We start from the raw sequence: 20,531 nt of genomic DNA, 5'->3' as shown, positions 1-20,531 counted from the left end.
AAAATAGCTTCTGTATTTCAAATCTCCCCTCCCCTATCGTTTTGCATCAATAGCACCAACCTATGTTATAGGATCTCTATAGCGTTAATGTGCTTTCTGTAAAAGGGACACCTAAACTGCACAGTACTCCAACTGCAGCCAGACTAAATTCCATTCAAATCTATTACACGCTTAGCTCTTAGATTTGAAAGACTCAGTTGGCATTATGGTGTGATCCACCTTCATCCACACCTTCAGGAGATTAGGCATTTGAACCTCTAATTGTATTTTTTATTCATCCACACCTTTCAGCATCTTTCCAATGAATGTATATGGTCACTTATCTTTTCCTTCCAAAATGCATTCCCACACACCTGAAATTGCATGTCACCTTTCTGCCCATTCCAGAACCCTATGTCTCTGAGGTTTTTACAATCTCCTTGTTCATTACAAACCCATTATTTTTGTGTCAAATTTCAAGATGAGGTTCCCTAAACACAAGTCTAAGCTATCTAAATATGCAGTAAGAAAAACAAAAACTTAATACTCACTCCTGAAGTACATAGTTTTCAATGTTTCTCTAATCTAAGCAACATTCTACTTCATGTCAAACAGCCAATTTCCTATCCATTCTTCTATAGTTTCTCAGTGTTATTTAATCATGAAAGGAATTTGCATTTTTGAAAATATAGTTAAAGATTTAATTAAGTCCACCTGACAGCTTTTCCACGATTACAAAAATCAAACCAAAAGATTAACAGAAACGGCTGGAAATATTCAGCAAGCCAGGCAGCGTTATAATGGGCCTTGCTCATTGCATAAGTCTAAATTGAATGCTAGTATCACAGCAGAACTGACCTTCCATCTCCATTCTCCTCCTGGTGAAAGTAAATGCAAGGCTCACTGTTGAAAACAATGGTAACCAAGACACTCATCACCACAAAGGCGGCCAAGCATACGGGAACTTCAGGAGTGGACATCTTGTCAACTACCCAAGTGGTCTAACATGAGCTACCATTCACTTATACAAAGCAAACGGTTTCTTTTTTCTTCCTTCTGTGTATTTTTTTCCCGTTGCTCTCTCACCTGCTAGAGAGATTATTTTGCAGATTCCATTTTGAGAAGCATAGTGTCAAACAAATTTGCTTAGTTTTAATCTTTACTTATTCACAAGATGTTTTGCCTTGTGCTCAACCCACCTTATGTTTGAAGATTTTCTATTGCTAATCGGTCAAACTGATTGTTAATTTTTCTACTTATTAATTTGAGCCAGACCTCTTCTCAAGTCACTGAACTTTGCTTTTTTCCAGTTCCATGCATCTCCATTGCTCTTTTTTCCATTTACAATGAACCCAATTGGGGGTCAACATTTCTCAACTGTTCCTCTACTCTCCTCAGTTATTTGCCCCACTTCCTCCCATAGAGTTATATGAAGCAATGCTTCTTTCCTCATTGGATTGGAAACATACTCATGAACAAAGCAGTCCTGAAATCATTCCAAAAAAGTATTTGCCACCAAGACCACATGCATCATCTTTATGCCAATCTACCTTGGGATAATTCAAAAAAACAGCCAATCTCATTGCCCTGTTGTTCTCTCTCTCTCCAAGCTGTCTTCCAGCTTCCCCCTCTAATTCATCACCAGTTTGAAGGCCTGTAAAATTGTATGATTTTCCTTCCTATTTCTTTTAACTTTACACATATGGAAGGTCTTGATGCAGCCCACTGACAATGTAATGTTCCAACACTAACAGAAACCTTTACTAACACTGTCATCCCACTCACTTTCTCTCAAAAATATAATCAATATTATGCCCCTGTCATATTTAAACATACGTCACATCTCCAGTATAGCTGTTATATCTCTACAGTTATTCATTTTACTAACACTCAAATTTGGGTGCATATACATTCACATTATTGAATCCTGCGCCCAATGTCTTGGAATATTAATCCTTATTCTTTTTCCTAATTTTCTCATTGATTATTTTTATATCCTTGCCTCTTAGTGATTTCACCTTATCTCAACTCTTCATTTTCCCTTCTCTTCTGCTAAGGTTTTCAAGATGTATTTTATTTGAGCTTTCTGCTTCTATTACAGCAGCTTGATTGATGCTGTTCTCCCTTTCCTGTCTCAAACTTAGATGTTCCTCACATTGCTGCCCTTATGTTTCAATTCTCCTCCACTACAGTGAGGCTTGACCTGACAGCCATCAACTCTAAAGGCTGGAGTGCTACCAGACAAGCCAAGACAATGTTTCAAAGAATAAAGCTTGTACAAGAGGAGGAAGCTTTAAAATCAAACTAACTTTATTTCCTTTCTGCCCTTACCATCACCATCCTTTCTGCCCTTACCATCACCAACATCTTGGCAGGTCACCACTGACCAGAAAACTCAACCAGTCTCATACCATAGCATGTCAAAGGCTGAGTATTCGGTGGCCCCGGCACACCTCCCGACTTCCTAAAGTTGCCACCACATACAAGGCACATGTCAGAAGCAAGATGGGACACATTTCACTTGTTTGGAGGGGTGCAGCTGCAACACAAAAGGAGCTCGACAGCATCCAAAGGAAAGTAGATCATTTGATCAGCAGACCATTCACCATCAGTGCATGGAGGCTGTGCACCTTCTACAGAATGCACTCCAACAACTTGCTAAGGGTTCTTCAACAGTACCTCCCAAACATGTTCTGTGAGGTGAGGGGTGGGGAGGGGTCACAAGGGTAACTGGTGCACAGAAGCACCATCACCTCCAAGTCACACATTATCCTAACAGACATCCATCACCATTACTTCATTGTGACTAGGTCAAAATCCTGAAAGTCTCTACACAACGGCACCACGAGGGTACCTTTAACAGAGGATTGCCGTGGTTTGAGTTAGTGGCTCACCTCCACTTTCTGAAGGGGAACTAGGGATAGGCACTAAAACTGCACTCGCTGGCAACACCCATAGCTAGAGGTTAAAATTTTAAAAATATTAACTCTTTAAAACAGGAATCTGGGTAGTCTCTATGCCTGCTATTACAACAGTGCACTATCTGGATAAAACCAAACAATTTTATTCACTTTTCTTCCTCTCTCCCTTCCAGTCCAACTGGGTCACGAAAGCCAATAGAGCTGCACTGGAGGGCAGCCAAGATTTGGCAAAGCTTACCAACTGAAAATAAACAAGCTTAAAAAAACAACTCGATGCAGGTGGGAGTACAAGACTTGCCATAGTTAGCAGGTCACAGTAAGTAAACTTTTATATATTGGATTAAAAGTGGGTATGACAAGAATGAAGAACATTTAATTAGCTATACTTTCATGCAGAAGTGTTTGCCTGCTTCCCAAATTCAACATCAGATTCCACCCTGGCAATACATTTATAATACAAATAGCAGTCGGATTTACATCTACCCTGTTGTAATTAAGAAATCCATTTTTAGCCATGGATTTTAGAAAGTAAAACTAAAAATACTGTATGTAACAATATTTTGTTGTAAGTCAAGACACTGCGTGAGAAATAACCCCAACCTAGCTAATTAATGGAATTACTGCTGCAAATCAACTGCGAGAGTCAAAACTTTACATGACCCCTAAAGTCAATACTGTTGTGCAAAAACCAACTGAAGTAATGATAAAATAGGGGATTATTTTAATGCACAGATGGTGTTGGATACAGTTTGAATACCAGTCATTTTAACCATTGGGATATTGTGTACTGTTACATTTCCATGTTAAAACACAATTTTATCCAAATTATCATAGATGGGAAGCTTTAAACAGCCATAAAGTCATAAGGATGAGATTACAGATATCTCAAAACAATGAAATATCTGGATATAAGCAAAATACAACCTTATTGCAACAGGACAGCTCATTGCTACCATTTAAGTGCCAGCATATGCAAACTGCTATCAGAAATCACCACGTGTGAAGTCTGTGTCAGAAGAGTAACAAGTCTCATTCATGCGAGGGAGATGGGGAAGCAGCAATAGACAACAACTACTTGCATTTATAGAGTCCTAAATGTAGTAAAACACCCTTAGACACTTTACAAGTGCATTATCAAATAAAATTTTACATCAAGCCACAAAAGTAGATACTAGAGCAACTTGGTCAAAATTTTAAAGGCACATCTTTAATGAGGAGAGATTGAGGGGCAGAGATGCTAAGGATGGGATGCATAAGAGGCCAGAACTGGGGAAATGCAGAGATCATGGAGAGTTGTAGCCGTGGAGAAGGTTACAGAGATCAGGATGGCTAAGGCCATGGTGAGATTTGAAAACAAGAATGAGAATCTTCTGTTCCAGCATTGTCTTGAATTGAAGATAAATAGAAAAAAAATCAACAAGACGGTGCAAGAGAGGATACAAGCATCAGAGTTTTGGATGCGTTGAAGTTTATGGAGGATGGAATATGGACCAGGTAAGCATTGAAACAGATAACACGCCTAGAGTTAACAGAGGTATGGCTGAGAGTTCCTGGAACAGGTAACCTGAGGCACCAACAATGAGAAGTTATGGAGATGGCAGTACAGTCTTGGTTATGGAGTGGACATGCGTTGGGAAGCAGATCTCAGGGTCAGATAGGATACCAAGGTTGCAAGCCATAAATAGTTACGAGGGAGAGGGATGGAGTCAGTGACGAAGCAAAGGAGTGTGACAGGGATCGTGAACAATGGTTTTGCTCTTCCCAATATTTAGCTGGAGGCAAGCTCTGCTCAAGCAGGACTGGCTGTCTGTCACACAATGTAATAAATCAAGGACAGTGGAAGGGTTCAGAAGTGGTGGTGGGGAAAAGCCAGGTGTGATCAGTGTATATTAAGAAATCTTTTTAGCACCCCTCCACCCACAATTTCACATTCAAAAGCAATATTAGCAGAAAACTGGGAAGAGATCAATGACCCATCCCCTCTAGCACAAACATATATGATGTAGTGAAGCCCTTACTCCACGCAGAAGAAAAATTAACACAGCTTTGTTCTGCAGTATATTTTGAGCGGCAACATGCCTTGCCATATCGTGGAAGAAAACAGGTATGATCCATACTTTCCCAAAAGGAAATTTCTCATCCTAATTATACTGTACTAGGGAGAAGTACATCCTGAGAAAATCACACAAATGATTTCTGATTTTGAGTGAATAACTTGAAATAGAACCAGAAATTTCCTGCGCGTCAAAATAGTGACTTTAAATAATGACATATGACTTTAAATAAAATAATGCAAATTAAAAATTGGCTTCAGTTAGCTGGATCTGGAACACACTTTCATTGTCCCTGGGATTTGGGATAGCCCACATACAAAATATCCACATTTTCATGGAATCATCTAATGAAGCTGACTTCCCTTGTTGTGATACCCGAATTCAGAAGTTAATTGCAACAGAAGATTGAGATGTCAACGTGTGCAAGTTCACTTACTGGAACAAACAGTAATTTATTATCCCACACTTGATCTATTTGGGCCATTTAAAAAGGGAGGCATCTCAAGTTCAAACATTTGTAACAATGTTAATCACCTGACCATTTTGAATCCATTTCCTCTTCAGATGGGACCCATCTTGGGAGTCCCAGAAAATTGGTTATGGCTCATGGGTTTTCCCCGAAACCTTCAGTTCCCTGCTTCACATTATGATAGAGCTAAGAAAAGGTCTGTGAAGATACAGCGCTTGTAATATTTCAGAAACACTCAAAAGCAACTCAAAATTGTCTAAGTCTAAAATGTATTTTTCAAACAATTTACACATCTATCTATTGTTGTATTCTTTTGTTTCTGTGCAACTGCTTTATTTGGAAATAAATCTCTTAGTCTTAACCAGAATATCATGGGCTGGCAGTGCGATCGTTAAAGGGGTGTGTGGTGGACATTCCATATGGTCATCCATGCATAGTCTATGGCAAAAGTCTAATTGTTAACTCAATTGCATGCAGGCCATACATAAAAGGTGACTTACTTCACTTCATGGCAACAGTCCTTTTGTGGTGCATACAAAAGTGCCAGAAGACTGAATTCTAAAAATCTATTCCCCTCTTTCTTGCTTTCATTTGTTACAATTTTATACTTAGACACGAGCTTTACACACACTTAATTCAGAATGCAGTCAATGTGGGCACAGACAAGAGTCAACTTCCTTACTATGGAGCTTAATTACACAAAAAAAACTATACTCAAAATAAGAGAGAAGAAACAACATCCTGTGGTTATTTCACTGCTAATCTTTTTGTCAGGCTTCAAATTACTCGAGCAATATTTTCCACCAGTTTGCCAATGAAACAGTTATTAAACATAAACTTTCTTCACCTTAGAAGCACCACACAGAAAATCACTATATGCCATTTTAAGGTGCATGTAGGTTCACCAACGTTGAACGATCTGGTGAACCAATCACATCCTTAGGTGATCTATTGTAAAATGTACTCTTTGACCTAGCAATACCCGAAGCTCAAGTTATCACAATCCAATAGTCATTCATAAACAGCTATACTTTTGCAAACATTTTCCTCGAACTTAATTGGTCTGGGTGCTCTATTGCAAAAGTCCACTGACTATATCGGCCACAGTTAGAACGAGCAGCCTGTAATTTTCCTGTCCGTGAAAATCTATGCATGGAAATACACGGTTGGTGAATGCACAAACAGGGATCCTGGGCCATAGTTTGCCAATAATGACAAGCATACCCAGTTTTGAAGAATACATTACCATAATCCCAAACGTAAAATAGATTTGCACTGCCCATTGTTACACCCTACACCTATTAGTGCTTATTAGCTCAGTGTGAAGGGAGACTGGCAGTGGTGGGTGACTGCCCTTGCAACATGAGCCTACACTAGCAGAAGGACAGATTGCCCTTGTAGCACCAGCATGATAGAAATCACATAAAACCTTCAAGAAAAGATGCACGAAGGTAGTATTACCTCCATTTACTATCATTTTTTAAAAATTCATTCTCAGAACGTGAGCATCCATTGATGAGGCCAATGTCCTTGCGGGAAGAAAATCTGCTGTCCTTACCTGGTCTAGCCTCCATGTGGCTCCAGACCCACAACAATGTGTTTGACTCTTAACCGCCCTCTGAAATGGCTAAACGAGCCACTCAGTTCCATCAATGCACGAGAAAAAAGCTGAAACAGAATTAAATCGTTCTGACCACCCAGCATCAACCTAAGCTCCAGAAACAAGGCACACCTGCCAAGTGGACCCTGCAAAGTCCTCCTGGTTAACATCTGGGGGCTTGTGCCAAATTTGGGAGAGCGGTCCCACAGACTTGTCAAACAACAGCCTGACATAGTCACACTCACCAAATCATACTTTAGAGACAATGTCCCAGATACCAACATCACCATTCCTGGATATGTCCTGTCACACCAACAGGACAGACCACCAAAGGTGGCAGCAGTGATATACAGTCAGGGGCAAGTTGCCTTGGGAGTCCTCAACATCAATTCCAGACCTCAAGTCTCATGGCATCAGATCAAACATGGACAAGGAAACCACCTGCTAATTACAACCGACCACTGCTCCCCCCACCCCCGCCAGCTGATGAATCAGTTCTCCTCCATATTGAACACCACTTGGAGGAAGCACTGATGGAAAATCTGGGTGGGGAGTCTTCAATGTCCATCACCATGACTGGCTCAGTAGCACCACGACTGATCAAGCTGGCCAAGTCCTGAAGGACACAGCTGGAATGGGCAGGTTGTCTTATGAGGAAAGAGTGGGCAGGCTACGCTTGTATCCACTGGAGTTTAGAAGAGCAAGAGGCGACTTGAATGAAACATACGATCCTGAGGGGTCTTAACAGAGTGGATATGGAGATTATGTTTCCTCTTGTGGGAGAATCTAGAATTCGGGATCACTGTTTAAATATAAGGGGTCGCCCATTTAAAACAGGGATGAGACGAAACTCACTCTCTCTCGCTCTGGAGGGTCATGAGTCTTTTTTTTAAATTCATTCACGGGATGTGGGCTTCACTGGCTGGGCCAGCATTTATTGCCCATCCTTAGTTGCCCTTGAGAAGGTGGTGGTGAGTTGCCTTCTTGAACCACTGTAGTCCATGTGGTGTAGGTACACCCACAGTGCTGTTAGGAAGGAAGGGCGTTCCAGGATTTTGACCCAGCGACAGTGAAGGAACAGCAATATATTTCCAAGTCAGGACAGTGAATGGCTTGGAGGGGAAACTTCCAGGTGATGTTCCCATCTACCTGCTACCCTTGTCCTTCTAGGTGGTAGTGGCCGTGGATTTGAAAGGGGCTGTCTAAGGAGCCTTGGTGAATTCCTGCAGTGCATCTTGTAGATGGTACACACTGCTGTGACTGTGTGTTGGTGGTGGAGGGAGTGAATGTTTGTGGATGTGGTGCCAATCAAGCAGGCTGCTTTGTCTTGGATGGTGTCCAGCTTCTTCAGTGTTGTGGGGGCTGCACTCATCCTGGCAAGTGAGGAGTATTCCATCACATTCCTGATTTGTGCCTTGTAGATAGTGAACAGGCTTTCGGGAGTCAGGTGGTGAGTTACTCGTCACACAATTCCTAGCCTCTGACCTGCTCTTGTAGCCACAGTATTTGTATGGCTAGTCTGGTTCAGTTTCTGGTCAATGGTAACCCTCCAGGATGTTGATAGAGGGGGATTCTGTGATGGTAATGCCACTGAACATCAAGAGACGATGGTTGGATTCTCTCTTGTTGGAGATGGTCATTGCCTGGCACTTGTGTGGTGCGAATGTTACTTGTCGCTTGTCAGCCCAAGCCTGGATATTGTCCCGGTCTTCCTGCATTTGGGCATGGACTGCTTCAGTATCTGAGGAGTCGCGAATGGTGCTGAACATTGTGTAATTATCAGTGAACATCCTCACTTCTGACCTTATGATGGAAGGAATGTCATTGATGAAGCAGCTGAAGATGGTTGGGCATAGGACACTACCCTGAGGAACTCCTGCAGTGATGTCCTTCCACACAGCCAGATAGATGCCAGTGTTGTAGCTGTACAGCAACAGCTTGGCTAGGGGCAATGCAAGTTCTGGAGCACATCTTCAGAACTATTGCTGGAATATTGTCCGGGTCCATAGTCTTGGAAGTATCCAGTGCCTTCAGCTGTTTCTTGATATCACGTGGAGTGAATCGAATTGGCTGAAGACTGGAGCTGAGATGACTGACCTCCAACAACTACAGCCATCTTCCTTTGTGCTAGGGTATGACTCCAACCATTGGAGAGTTTTTCCCAATTCCCTTTGACTCCAGTTTTGCCAGGGCTCCTTGATGCCACACTCAGTCAAATGCTGCCTTGATGTCAAGGGCAGTCACTCTCACCTCACCTTGGGAGTTCAGCTCTTTTGCCATGTTTGAAACAAGGCTATAATGAGGTCAGGAGCTGAGTGGCGGAACCCAAACTGGGCATCAGTGAGTAGGTTATTGGTAAGCAAGTGCCGCTTGATAGCACTGTTGATGACCTCTTCCATTATTTCTGATGATCAAGAGTAAACTGACAGGGCAGTAATTGGCCAGGTTGGATTTGTCCTGCTTTTTGTGTACAGAACATACCTGGGCAATTTTCCACAGAGCCAGGTAGATGCCAGTGTTGTAGCTGTACAGGAACAGCTTGGCTAGGGGCGCAGCAAGTTCTGGAGCACAAATCTTCAGTACTATTGCCAGAATATTGTCAGGGTCCATAGTCTTGGCAGTATCCAGTGCCTTCAGCTGTTTCTTGATATCACGTGGAGTGAATCAAATTGGCTGAAGACTGGCATCTGTGACGCTGGGGACCTCCAGAGGAGGCAGAGATGGATCATCCACTCAGCACTTCTGGCTGGAGATTGTTGCAAATGCTTTAGCCTTATCTTTAGCACTGCTGTGCTGGGCTCCTCCATCATTGAAGATGGGGATATTTGTGGACCCACCTCCTCCAGTGAGTTGTTTAATTGTCCACCACCATTCATGACTGGATATGGCAGGGCTGCAGAGCTTAGATCTGATCAGTTGGTTGTGGGATCGCTTATCTCTGTCTATCACTTGCTGCTAATGCTGTTCAGCATGCAAGTAGTCCTGTTTTATAGCTTCACCAGGTTGACGCCTCATTTTTAGGTGTGCCTGGTGCTGCTCCTAGCATGCCCTCCTGCACTCTTCATTGAACCAGGGTTGATCCCTTGGCTTGATGGTAATGGTAGAGTGGGGGATATGCCGGGCCATGAGGTTACAGACTGCGTTCGAGTACAATTCCGCTGCTGATGGCCCACAGCGCCTCATGGGTGCCCAGTCTCGAGTTGCTAGATCTGTTCAAAATCTATCCCATTTAACACAGTGGTAGTGCCACACAACACGATGGAGGTTATTCTGAATGTGAAGGCAGGACTTCATCTCCACTACGAATGTGCGGCGGTCACTCCGACCGATACTGTCATAGACAGATGCACCTGCGACAGGCAGGTTGGTGAGGATGAGGTCAAGTATGTTTTTCCCTCACCACCTGCCGCAGATCTAGTCTAGCAGCTATGTATTTTAGGGCTCGGCCAGCTCGTTCAGTAGTGGTGCTACAGAGCCACTCTCGGTGATGGACATTGAAGGGCCCCACCCAGAGTACATTCTGCACGCTTGCCACCCTCAGTGCTTCCTCCAAGTGATGTTCAACATGGAGGTCAGCTGAGGGAGGGCAGTATGTGGTTATCAGCAGGAGATTTCCTTGCCCATGTTTGACCTGATGCCATGAGGCTTCAAGGGGTCCAGAGTAGATGTTGAGGACTCCTCGGGCAACTCCTGCCTGACTGTGTATAACTGTGCCGCCAACTCTGCTGGGTCTGTCCTGCCGATGGGACAGGGCATACCGAGAGATTGTGGTGGTGGTGTCTGAGACATTATCTGTAAGGCATGATTCCATGAGGATGACTAGTATGTGAGACAGCTCTCCCAATTTTGGCACTAGCCCCCGGATGTTACTAAGGAGGACTTTGCAAGGTCGACAGGGCTGCGATTGCCATTGTCCTTTCCAATGCCGGGTGGTCTGCCCAGTTTCATTTCTTTTTTGTGTCTTTGTAGCGGTTTGTTACAACTGAGTGGCTTGCTAGGCCATTTCAGAGGGCATTTAAGGGTCAACCACATTGCTGTGGGTCTGGAGTCACATGTAGGGCCCACAGACCAGGTAAGGACAACAGATTTCCTTCCCTAAAAGGACATTAGATGGGTTTTTACAACAATCGACAATAGTTTCATAGTCATCAATGGACTTCTATTTCAGATTTTTATTGAACTAAAATTCCCGGGATTCGAACCCAGGTCCCCAGAGCATTACCCTGGGTCTCTAGATTACTAGTCCAGCGACAACACCACTACGCAATCGTCTCCCCGCTTTGGAACTCTCTCTTTCTTAAAAGGTGGTTGAAGCAGAGTTTTTAAATATTTTTAAGGCAGAGGTGAATAGTTTCTTGGTGATAGCTTATCAGGGTAGGCAGGATGCAGATGAGGTTATTATCTGATCAGCTATGATCTTATTGAATGACAGAGCAGACTCGAGGGGCCTAGTGGCCTATTCCTGCTCCTTGTTTGGATATAGATTGGGCATGTGGAAGGTCATGAGGGGACCAACGAGAGGGAAAAATCTACTTGACCTCATCCTCACCGCTCAGAGATGGACTTGTCCTTCACAGTAGTGATCACCACATAATCCTTGTGGGGACAAAGTGCTGTCTTCACACCAAGGATATCTTCCATCATGTTGTGTGGTGCTATCACTCTGCTAAATGGGATAAACTCAATAGATCTAGCAGTTCAAAACTGGGCATCCACAAGGCGCTGTGGGCAACAGCAGCAACAGACAGTATTCAACTACAATCTGTAATCTCATGATCCACCTCACTCTACCATTACCATCAAGCCAAGGTTCCATGAGTGATGCAGGACAGCATATCAGGAGCAGCATCAGGCATACATTAAAAAAAAGAGGTTCCAGACTGGTGAAGCTTCAACCAAGGACTATTTGCAGGCTAACCAGCAGAGGTAGCATGATAGAGATAGCTAAGCAATCCCTTAACTAACGGATCAGATAAAAGCTCTGCAGCTTTCCTGCATTCAGTCATGAATGGTGGTGGATAAACCTTGGTATAAACATGGACAAAAAAAAAAGTTAAATTCCAGAGGCTGGGTGAGAGACACCACCCTTGACATCAAGGCAGCATTTGACCGTGTGTGACATCAAGGGACCCCTGAAGTTTCAGTGAGAATTTGGGGCAAAACTATTCACTAATTGGAGTCATACCTAGCACAAAGGAATATGGTTGTGGTTGTTGGAGGTTAATCATCTCAGTTCCAGGACATCACTGCAGGAACTCCTCAGCGTAGTGTCCTAGCCTGACCATCTTCAACTCCTTCATCAAATGACCTTCTTTCCATCATAAGGTCAGAAGTGGGCATGTTCTCTGGTGATTGCACAGCATTCAATTCCATTTGTGACTCCCCAAATACCAAAGCAGTCGCTGCAATATGCAGCAAGACCTGAACAACATTCAGGCTTTAGCTGATAAATGGCATTCATTACCACACATGTCGTGTGCAAGGACTATCTCCAACAAAAGAAAATCTAACCGTCGCCCTTTGATGAGGTATAGTGGCATTGTCACTGACTAGTATTTTAGAGGTAATGCTCTGGGCACCCAAGTTCAAATCCCATCATGGCAGATGGTGAAATTTAAATTTAATAAAAATCTGGAATTAAAAGTCGGATGATGACCACAAAACCATTGTCGATTGTCAGAAAAACACATCAGATTCATTAATGTCCTCTGGGGAAAGAAATCTGCCATCCTTACCTGGTCTGGCCTACATGTGACTCCAATGTGGTTGACTCTTAAATGCCCTCTGAACAAGGGCAATGAGAGATGGTCAATAAATGCTGGCCCTAGCCAGCGATGCCCACATCCCATGAACGAACATTAAAAAATTACCACTGAATCCCACCATCAATAACTTTCAGAGGGGAACCTCACTGACCAGAAATAATTGGGTTGGCCATATAAATAAATGTGTCTACCATGTGTCTGCCAGCAATGTTCCCATCCCACAAACAAATATAAAGAATATTTTGCCCTTTGAGTTACCCTGTGAAGGTGGTGATTGGTGTGAAGGTGGCGATTGGTTTTCTTCTTGAACCACTAGTTCTTCGTAGTGGTTTGATACAACTAGGTGACTTACTAGACTTATTCAGAGAACAGTTAAGACACAGCCACGATAGCATGAAATTGGTGTCACCTAAAGGCCAGACAACAGGTTTCCCTCCCAAAGAACAGTGAGCCATTTGGGCTTTTTAAATGAAAATGTGACAGTTTCAAGGTCAAATTTTGTGACTTGAATGTGAACATTACATTGCCTATCTGGCTTATTTTGAAATACGCCTCACTTACCATTCACATGTTGAAGGTATGTGAAACTTTTAATGCATTTTCCTTTTAAAGTTAAAACAAGTTGAAACTGATATACACCAACATATACTTTACATCTATTTCAATATCTACCTACTGCTACCACAAAAATGTATATCTAACCAACAAAACTAAATGGTTTTCACTTGAATATTGATTATATAACAGATTAATCACAATGACTGTTTAATAAATGCTGCCTTATATTCCCCCCCCCACCACCCATTTACATAAATTTTCTTTCCTTTCCCCCTCAAAAGCTCCCAACTCAGGCTTGCATACCAGTTCCACAAGTGACAGAAACCCTCTGCTACCCAGCTAAAGTGGTATTCTCCTTCATTCGAGTCAGAAATCCACACTTGTGGACATTGGATGAGGTCAGTGTTACATTCAGCTATATTCTCAAGCTTTTTCTTAAAAACCTCTCTTCACAGCCATCAACTCACATCATTTGTTTCAGCAAAGAATGTGAAGGCAGTTTGCAGCTCAAAAACTATACACCAGTGAGAATACATCACTTCCTTCAGCAAAGGTAGAGGTTTTTTTTATATAAAAAAGGCAATGGTGATGAAAGATAGTGTGATACAGGGTTCAAACTACACAACTCTCTTGAATGAAAAGCAAAGTACAAAAAAGGAAGCATTAAGGATATTCTTTAGAAATCAAGTAACTTTTGGAACTGTGCACAAGAGATGCTGAGCACAGAACCCGAATTAATATTACATGAAACTGATGAGCAACACACCAACTGGCATCATGAGCTCTCACTCACTCAGCATGAAAACTTCAAAAAAAAATAAAAGCTGCGCTTTCCACTCAGCTGTCAAACACTGCACAACATTGCCAAAGATTCAAGCTACAGTTATTTGCCACACCAGTGATGTAAATTTTGTTTGGTTTTTTGAACCTTTTATCAATTGTAGTAGGATTTCAGAAAGTATGTTGAAGTAATATGTTTCAAAAAGGGGAGAGTTTGCAGACTTGAGAATTCTCCAGAAATTCAGAGAAGTGCACAAACACAAACATACAACCTTCAATCTATATTCAGTAACTGAGTGTCTGGTGGAGCATGAGGAATGTTCCTGTGGGACAATTTTGATCATTTCCACTATTCTCCTGGCCAGTTTCTTGAAAGCCAGCAATAGGCCATACAAAACAGATTATTGTGCATGATTGCTAGGCTCAGATGGACCAAAAAAAGATGAGCTCAAACATCCATACACTATAACAAAATGTTGAAAGTGTGGGCATTAACTAGATAAATATTTCTTCAATGACAGTTTTCTACAAGGATTTGGTAAAATTACATTGCTGTCCTGAGCCAAACTAATATAGTGTCAATATGCCGCAGGCAACATTAAACTCAATGGCAATAAACATTGTGATGTAAAACACTTCCTAAGTGAAGACTGATCCATCATCTCAGATTACTCCCATCACAGATTGCACACCATTAACCAATAGCACTTCATATTACCATCATAAATTTTTTCACTCCAAGTAAAACCTTCATTTACAAGAATAAAACCCACAGTTGGGTGTTTTTTCTAGCTCAAAATTTCACTTGCCCAGCATTATGCATTATCAAAATCCTTTCCTTTCAAAGTAAATCTGTAATCTCCCTACAGATTGAAACTCTTTCAAGTTATCAACAGTCACAGATTGTAACTCTTTCAAGTACATTCATAGTTCTTGGTTTCCAGGAGTGGGACATGAACCCACAACCTTCTGATTCAAAGGCGAGGGTGCTATGAACTGAGCCACAGCTGACACCTCCCATTATCAAAATCCTACTAATGCTGAAGTATATTACACTAACTTCAGTATATATCTCTAATCTGTATTGTGCATTCACTGGAACATGCTCACACACCCCCTTTATGGTAAAACTGAAGATCTACAGTCCAGTTTGCAACACGTGTTACTTTAAAAGCAAAGGAAAAAAATTCACAATCAACCACCTTTGTTCAATTCAAATACCTTTGTTCGATCTGAATACCTTTAATAAGGCCACATAACGACAGCATCAGAACAAAGGATTACTCAAAAGAGATTAATTGACTTCTGCATGTCAGACAAGTGTGAGCGTAGAACACCTGGGACTTTGTTTTCAGGTGCAGACACCAGAAAAACATTGGCACAGATTTCAAAACCGAGTACACGGAGTCATTAAAGATCATCTTAGCTATGTTAATTGCTTATCAAGTTTGCCCAATGAGTCGCTGAGCAAAAGTACGAGCTTCGATCCTCAGTCTGCAGCATTCTGAGTTGATCTCAACCAGGGCAGCTATAGGGGCAGTGGAATTGGCCGCAGCACTCCTGATTAGAGGGTTGTGGTAAAAATGAGAGGCCTACCGCTAATGACTGCAATCCTGATGTAAATGCACATATGGACATTTGGGTCCAGCTTCAATTCCCTCAATGGTCAAATAACCTGTTGCAACACGCAGTATAAAATCTTGCACAAAAATATCACTTGGACAAAATACTGGACAGGTACCAGCATTCACAGAACTTTACTTCAGCAAGCAGCCAATATCAGGGTGTTTGTGTTGGGGAGCAGGGAGAAGAGGGAGGGAAAGTAGAGGGAGAGGGAATAATTTATTTTTAAAATTAATGGTTGCAGATATTACATTCCAAAACCTAATTAAAAGACACATAACCAAAACCTGATAAACCAACCAGAATATGATTATGTGTTTGTACAAAGGTACACGGCATATATATTTGTAATATATCAGAAGTAATGGAGGGCTCCAAAGTCCCCAACCCTAAAAACATCAGTCAGCACCACAGCAGGTTTGTTAAATTGAAGGCAGGAACATAGGGAAAAGGGTAAAGAATGCCTAGTCTCTACTGCCACCATAAATAGCAATCATCAAACAAGCAAATGAATGAGCGACATATAATATCATCAGCCAAGTGACAAAGAAAATGCTTCCACTAATTCCAGGGATAGTTTTCTTAGCTGTAATGTGCTGAAATGCGCAGCTTGGCCAAAAAAAGGAGGGGACAAAGCAGAGGAGGGAGAGAGGGAACGAATTAGGAAACAAAGAACAAATGAGAAAGATGTTCTAATCACATTAGCAAATTAGGAAAGAATATAAATTTTAAAATAAATTTACAAACTATGCCAAAAAAATTATACATCATAAGTTGCACCCCCTGTTCAATAAAACAATAAGCCTGAGCTTGCAAAATTTAAACATGGAGTGACAAATGTATATATTAAAACACCTCCCATTCTTTGTATGGAGATGTCCAGTATTGTAGGCATAGATATGTTTTTTGCAATTCTTTTTGGATTTCTTCTTTAATTTCCTATTTTACCAAAGAAGCTATCAAAGCTAAGTATAATCCAATTTTCACTGGACCTCCTTCCATGTGTACTTTCCTATAGGAGAAACGCAACAGCAATAAACAGGAATTCAGGCTGATGTTTCCATTCTTTTGCCCATAAACACGAAGACCAAATGCAGCACTCAACAGCATTTCCAGCAGAAATCAGTGAACTCACCACAAATGACAAATAGAACTTAAGTCTGTATAGTTTAGCACAACAGCAGGCAGTGTGGGTGCCAATCACAGGAGCTCTCAAATTTCTCCCCACCCCACCTCCCAAAGAAGTTTGATGTGGTGTTTCCTTAAATTCAATGTATGAAATTATTAGTGATACACCATAGCAAACCATTAGCTTCAAACTTGAACTGGTCTTTATCAATTATGTTGAAGCCAATTGTTCCAGCCATCTGTATTCTTTAAACTGTCACTTGTTTTCTCCATAGTTCTGTGCATCACTTGGAATGTCAAAAGACAAATGTTTCTCAGAAACACATGTCCTACCAGACAGGCTTGGGGGTGAAATCTGACATGGCCTTTGCATCCTACAGTACATTTTTCAGAGATCGAATTAAATCGTCACCAAAGAATTCTAGTTTCATTCACCATTTTGCTGAGCCATTGATATTAAAGGCAATACTGGCTACAAAGAATAAATCAAATGGAACTAATCCCCATACTGCTTTTTGACTCAATTTGAAGGTGCCAAACCATACAAGCTGGATTTAAGTGAAAAATTCAACTGTGCAGAACATCAGCCCAACAGGCATTTAAAGTAAACTGTACAAAAAAAAGTTCTCAGAGCACTTCACAGTGCAGTGATACTTTGCCTTTAAAAAAAAAGGGACAAGGAGCAAACAGGGAAGAGTGGAAACGGGTGTTGTCATGGGAGTGGCAGGATGGTCAATGAACATATCCTTTTGGAATAATGTTCCCAATAAATTTCATGGTTGTACACAGCCACTTTTTTTGCAATGCATGGCACATTTAATTTTCTTTGCATATATGCATGGATTTAACACCAAGGCACCTTCCAGACTGCCGCACGGCCACACAGGAACATTGCTTTGGAGGTTTTGAAATTTAAAAAGAGGGATAACAGGGCAGAGGTACTAAAGAACAGGATCCAGAACACATATGGTTGTCCACTGCCATGATGTGGTACTAAGGCAAACAGAATGAGGAAGAACCAGATTCAACCATGGTCTGTGCTAAGTTAGCTGATGTCAGCCAAGGTGGCAGGTAGGTACATTTTAATTGGTCTTCAGTATTACTGAGCTCAGTGACAGTAAGCACAGTGGAGCACTGATGCTGTGTCACAAAGCAATACATGCAAATTCATGTGCACACTTGTATCCAAACTGGAACTAGAGGGAAAGCACCAAGCTGGCACAAATTAGTTCTTTGCCAGGAAAGAATTAGTAGGGAACGGAGAAATGGGAGGATAAGTAAATAGTCAACCGTACCCACTTGAGCACACCTCCAGTCAGCTGGTTAAAGTGCCAACATTCAAGACAAGCATGAATGCAGGTCACTTCAGCTGTAGGTGAGAAAAGACTAGAATTCAGGTAGTGTTTTGTTTTTAAAATGCTGAAAATAGTTTCTCTCATAGACAGACATTTTTTTAAATTTGGATTTTACTCTCATAAGATACTAATATCCAAGGAAAAATTGGCATTACAGAAATTACTGGACTGGAAGCCTCACAAACAACAAACAACTCTAGTGGCATTTATACAGGCACCCTGAACTCAACAGTGGCTTTATTTTTATTTTGGGGATACTTAATAAAAACATAGATCAGGGGATTTGGGGGGGGGGGGGGGGGGGGGGGGGGCGGAGATGGGACGGGACACACAATGGAGAGGGGTGTGATGTGAGACTTTAGAAGGGACTCCCATCACTATATCGCCAAAGTAGCAGAAATTAGATTCTGGTTGAAAACTACAGCCTTTTCCAAAACAATTATTGCATCACTGATTAACAATACATTTTTATATTTCAATAACACATTAAAGTGCTTTGAGATGCCTGCATAGTGTGATAGATATTAAGTAGGCATTGAGCAGAAAGAAGCAGAAAAATAACAAGGAAGATGAAGATGATTGCAAGGCAATGCCAAGCAAGCCAATTCCAGGGGAGGGGGCAAGGGACTCTTTCCCCTCTCTCGGGATTAGAAATCAATGAGTGGAGGGGGGATATATTTTTGCCATTGGACGTCCCAACCACCCATATTAAATCTAAGCGTGCCTACAAATGTGAGAAAAATATTCCCAGATCTTTTCATCCTTGAGCATTGTGGCATGTAATGAAAAACAAAATTGCTGAGGAACAAAACGACACTTGTTATATTATGGTTCCAACTCAGGTACTTAAAGAAACTTTCAGTTGTATAATTTCACACATCCAGAAGCCAGGGCTAAAACAAAATGGAAAGTTCAGGATTTGGACCTCAGAAGGGGCATGAGATTTTTTAGAAGTGTAATATCTGAGTATTCGAAAAGGGGTAGCAAAAATGCTTTAACCTTTCGTTAGCAGTGACCACGATAAACATCAGGTGAGTTCAGCTGATAAAAGTTCTTGTTGGATGCCAGTAAGTGATATAATGCAACAGTAATGGAATCCGACTTCAACATAAGTATTCAGACAATATTGTTAGTGTAACAGGGCTAAAATAGTTGGACGAACAGTTCGCCTTCACATGGGGGTTTTATCAATTGTGCAGCACGAGCGTAACAAAAACGTTTTATACAAAAAAGTTACTTGCTCTAAAGTTCGAATTTTGTAGCTATTGGCAAAGCCAGCAGGTAAATATGTAGCAAGAGTGGAGTGTTATAGCTGCACACGGACCCTCGTAGTAATAAAGATGCTGTATGTTCAGGAAATACACACTGAGGGATACAGAATGTGGGGAGGACAAGGCGATCTTCCCCATTCCGCCCCCTTCCCCCTCCGCCGCCGCCGCTTGTTTACACGCTCCAGACTCTGGCCACGACAAGCGCTGGGCCTACACTTCCCACAGCTGAGCTCCCTCCCAAACTCGGCGACGCTGACTGCAGCCAGAGAGGGCGAGAGAGCGGGGCCTATTGAGATCGCTATTCCCGGGCCTTGGATTTACCCAGAGCGGCGGACACAGCAAAACCGACCACCCCCCACCCCCCCCCTTCCCCCACCGCCTTCCCCCCAAACAACAACAGACTGACAGCTCCAGCAGCACTGGCCCAGGCACAAAGGCCCTTCGCCGGCCTCTCGCGTCTCTTTCCCTCCTCCTCAAAGCTTCTCTCCCACCGCCAAAATCCTCAGAGGAGCGACCGACCCCGTACCCGCGGCTGATCGGACACCGACACAACTCCGCACCTACCTTTGCCTTTACTTTTGCGCCATCTTGGATCCACTTGTCAGCGTCCCCCGAGGCATTATGGGGAGCTGGCCTGCTGCGCCTGCGCGAACTCTTTCAGGGGAGCGCACCCTTAAGTAGCAGGCAGCTAAAGGGCAGCAGCGCTAAAGGGAGTGAAAGTAGCTGGGGTAGGCGAAGGGCAGCAGCAACAGCCACAGCTGGAGTAGGCGAAGGGCAGCATGAGCAGCCTTTTAGCTGCTTTCCTCACAATCTCTATCCAATTTCCTGCTGTCATAATCAAAGAAAACATAACCTGTATGTCCATGCTCTGTTAAATCCATTAAATGTTCCAGCAATTTGGGGTGACATGGAATTTTCAGCAGAGAAGCTGGCCATTTGTAAAATTGCATGGATATTACAGCACAGAAACAGGAGGTTTCGGCCTTGTTACGGTCTAGAAAGCCAGGTGGTGAAGGATAGCACTGGAG

General features: G+C 42.3%; 1 protein-coding gene across 4 annotated transcripts in view; it reads right to left on the bottom strand.

Annotated features, from left to right (window-relative positions):
* Positions 1-20,126, bottom strand: part of helz (helicase with zinc finger) — a 256,788-nt gene extending 236,662 nt beyond the window's left edge. For all 4 annotated transcript variants that reach the window (XM_078529015.1, XM_078529019.1, XM_078529018.1 and 1 more), the window contains exon 1: positions 20,068-20,126. The gene's annotated coding sequence lies outside the window, so the exon portion shown is untranslated. The remainder of the gene's footprint in view (positions 1-20,067) is intronic.
* Positions 20,127-20,531: the final 405 nt, after the last annotated feature.

The sequence above is a fragment of the Cetorhinus maximus genome, chromosome 24 (assembly GCF_964194155.1).
Source record: "Cetorhinus maximus chromosome 24, sCetMax3.hap1.1, whole genome shotgun sequence".
NCBI lineage: Eukaryota > Metazoa > Chordata > Chondrichthyes > Lamniformes > Cetorhinidae > Cetorhinus > Cetorhinus maximus.
This window is presented reverse-complemented; position numbering and strand designations above follow the sequence as displayed.